The sequence below is a fragment of the Diorhabda sublineata genome, chromosome 5 (assembly GCF_026230105.1).
Source record: "Diorhabda sublineata isolate icDioSubl1.1 chromosome 5, icDioSubl1.1, whole genome shotgun sequence".
Classification (NCBI taxonomy): domain Eukaryota; kingdom Metazoa; phylum Arthropoda; class Insecta; order Coleoptera; family Chrysomelidae; genus Diorhabda; species Diorhabda sublineata.
In genome coordinates, this window is record NC_079478.1 from 3,573,041 (window position 1) to 3,577,416 (window position 4,376).

The window sequence follows — 4,376 nt, forward strand, 5'->3', positions numbered from 1 at the left end:
AGATGAAGAAACGTCATTTTCAGTATTCTAAAGAATTTACATTTGAATTTATTCAACTTTTCATAACAAAACACGTTTTTAATATTTCTATTATTTGTATTCAAAAATATCTATTTTTCTCCAATAAGGTGAATTAAATTAAGGAACAAAATATAATACGAATAATTAACTGTCTTTAAACATGATTTCTCTCGAATTGCAGCTATTTGACTGCATTTTTCAGTCCTTCTTTCATATTATTTTATTCAATTTCGTTGTTTATTTGTTTGTGAATGAATCCGCAACCTCGAGACATAACTTTGGATCACATAAAACAACTCAAATCCTTTCCAAACCCAAAACACTCGAAATGAATATACATTTGGTCCTAATATTTTACTTTGATTAAAAATAGTTCGCTGTATTCAAAATAATTAATTATATTGGGAATAAGTATTCTTTGCACAAATACATATTTTTAAGATATGATATTAAGCCTTTTACATTCATTTCACTTAGAAAAAACATTTTCACAATAAATAATAAATGGACTCGAAATAATATTTTAAGTTTAACAAAGAATCGATTTATGACGGGAATAGAGGGTTAAATTTGAACATAGTTTCCAGTAGCAACGATCAAAGCATTCCGGACTTTTTACCAAAAAATTTAATTAACTATGCTCAAACGCAAAAGTGAAGTCACGTAATTTAACTATCGTGTACAAAAACATTGTCTGCAATTTCAATAACACAGAATCATCAGAATATTTCCAACAAACAAAGCGAATTCGATTTATTTAACGGAGGTATTGAAGGGGAAGAATGTTTAACAATTCATTTAAATAGGGTGTTGTTTTGATTTAGTTCGATAATGCGGATTTTTTCACATACTTGCTTATTCTAGATCAGAACACTTGATTCGTGGACCTCGTTATCTTAATTTTATTTACTACCATACCTAATAAAAAACTCTTATCATCTTATCTAAGACATATAAAATTTTTGGTTCAAACAACGACGAATATTTTTTGAATTATGAACGGCTGCAGTATTTACATCCCAATTTATTTATTTATCCCAAAATTTTTTATCGGAAAAGGTAATCAAACAACCATCGATTAATGATTAACTATTGTCCCAAAATCCTACACATGACATCGACTTTTTGGTCCTCACAAATCATAACTTAATGAGGTATATTTGAGGAAACTTCGTATTGTGAATTTCTAAAAAATTAGATTTATATCCTTTAGATTTAAGCTGGTGAGTATTTTGTACGTATCTCTATTTTCTGATGGTGTGAAAAATATTACTATCAGCATGATGGATTTTCTCACAAAAAGCGAAAAAAGGTACGAAAAAAAAACTCTCATCCCAAAGTTTTGTCTTTACGTACAATTTTTGAATATTTATTAAAATTTTACTTTATAATTACTTATGTTTATAATTGTTACATGGAATCTTACCTTTGTCGTGTTTTATAGTGTAAAATTTGATTAACTAACTAAAAATTGTACAAATGTTCAAATTTTTTAGATGCCAGTTTTTTTGTTCTTTTTTTTCTATTCTAAGAAAATCTACCATCTACCACAATATTTTTTACATCATAAAGATTACAATGTACAAAAATCTCATCGACTTTTTAGAAAAAAGCAGATTTTTTCGATTGAAAATTAGGGGGCTTTCTCGATATTATGTCAAAATGAGGTTAACAATAAATATTTCAACTCAAATGAATTACAGTTTATTTGGGTTGTTGTAGTTGCCGTTTTTCACCCTTTAAAACTCACCCCCTCCCCTATACCGATATCAGATCGCTCGCAAATTAATTTCCTTTTATTTTTATTATATTCTTCTCCTTTTCCAATGGGTTTTATTCCACTATTATTATTTTTGGTTTCAAAAATTTATCGGCGCTGCTCTAGTAGTTGATTTAAAACATGTAGTATCATCTTTTCGATTAATAACTAAATTGTTGCGGTACTGTTGGCGAAGAACGAAGACGATCTGCAAAGGCTACTGTACCAATTTAACAAAACAACAAAAAAATTCAATATGATAATATCAGCGGCAAAGTCAAAATCAATGGTTAATTCCAAGACACCGATCATATGTAAGCTTGTGGTGGATAACAAAATAATACACTAGGAAATGAAATTTAAATATCTGGGAATCCTCAAGAGCAGCAGCATACCTAAATGACACAATCTGGTGAAATAAATACATTCGAACTGAAGCAAAAGCCCGCATTTACAAGACCGCAATCAGACCTATATTATCCTATGCAGCAGAGATCCGACCTGAGACCTCTAAAACGAAACGGATATTGGAGACTACAGAAATGAAAATGGTTCGAAGAATAGCGGAAAGAACACTACTGGATAGAGAAAGGAGTGAAAACATAAGACGAAACATGCGGGATAGATAATATCAATGACTGGATACTGGATAGAAAGATAAAATGAAATGAGCACATTGACGGCATGACGGAAGAACGAATTGTGAAAATATCAAGGGACAAATCACCAGCAGGACAAAGAAGCCTTGGAAGACCTAGGAAAAGATGGAGTGACAACCTCCCAGGTGACTGAGCAGAGGCAATGACGTGAAGAGAAACAGGCAGTGATGCCTATACACAGCAGGAAGAAGAAGAAGAAGAACTAAATTGTTATTTCCTCTTAAAATGATAATTTGTTATATTGAAACTTAACATATTCCATTTTGATTTTTCTTGTAAGTGGAAAGGAATAAATTTGTAAATACTAATCGCCGGATCTGTGCGAAGAAATTATAGACTCATGTAGTGTTCTATTCTCCAGTTAGAATTTATCTTGTACAAATAATAATTGATCCGATGTAGGGAACATAATTATATTTATATTTACCACGTTATATAAACCGTATAAATAATAGGTATACGCAGTCAACAATTTCTCAATAGCAAGAAAAATTTTTGTTAAATAGGTCCTTGAAATAGCTACCTTTCCAATTAATTATTACCTAATTATGAATTATAATCATTGAGATGATGAAATCTATCACAAGTAATTCATAAACAAACATATCTTGAATCTAAAAATAACAAAAATGATCAACAAATATTAATCGAGGTTAAGCATATGTTTTCCCGTTATAGATATGCAAGAGTTATTTTATAAATAAAGAAAATTACACAAAACATCTAATCAACATATTTCATTATTAACAATTAATAGAAATGCTAAGGTTATTTTCTTTCTGCCTTACTAACATACTAATTGCTTTTTCGTTGTCGTCATCTTCCTTCCTTTCATTCTTATTAAAGCTCGCTTCAACACTACAACTTTTCAATGTTTGGCATCTTGAATGATTCTTCACATTACAAGTTCAAGTTAATATACCTAACCTACTCGCAACAATCTTAGAAGAATTCCTTTTGTATAATCTTAGTTCCCAGATTTACAAAGTACGGAAAAATCGAAGAAGAATGAGTATCCTAGTACAAGGTCATCATTATCTTCACGAATACTACTTGACGTTAAAAGTTTCCGTAGCCAGAGTCAGTAGAATGAGTCTTGGTTTTAAGGTATCAACTATACAAATAAGAAGGTCATTCTTTTTAGAAATTGATGCACATTATCAATAACGTGATATCAACTTTACAATCCCCAGGTCGTTTTGTAGAATCACGAATAGATACGAACAGTTTCCTGATATCGCCACGTGGTTCATTATTTTTTGAATGAATGGAAGTTCTAATTGGAATTGATTCTTAAAAATAGCCCAACGCTCCCAACGGAGAGGAAAATCGGTAAATTTCATGAAAATATTCTGTGTTTTCAAGCACATTTCAAGTTTAAACCGTCTACCACAAATTATATGCAAAAAATTGCTCATAGAAAACCATAAAGTTTGGAGCTCTGTAATTCTTGGGTCCTTGTTAATTCCTGGATATAATTGTATTTGGTAACTGATCGTGGATCAGGCAAGTCTTTTGCGAGACAAAATTACAATCCACGGAATAGGTAGATACAAGGTTCCTTATAAAACTAAGAAAATTATTGGAAACCTTAACACCAAAGAAGATTTTGAGGTTTTTTTGTATATGCGGTGTGTTTCTAATTGATTTTCTTGAACAAGGTCTTACAATAAACCGTGAATGTCACCGCGTAGGGTGAAGAGACTCTTCCTCATTCATTTTACAGGCCAAAACTTTCATCTAGTAATTCTTCTTTGATTGCAAGAATTAGGTCAACAACAGATGGGCGTTACTAAGAGGATGAGATTGTAGGTGTCACAATTATTTAACGGAGGGATTTAAAATATAATTATTTATAATAAAACTTTTGGTTAGATAGTATGTATGATAATTAAAAAAAAAAAGATTTTTTCAGAATAATTGAGATATGATACCAT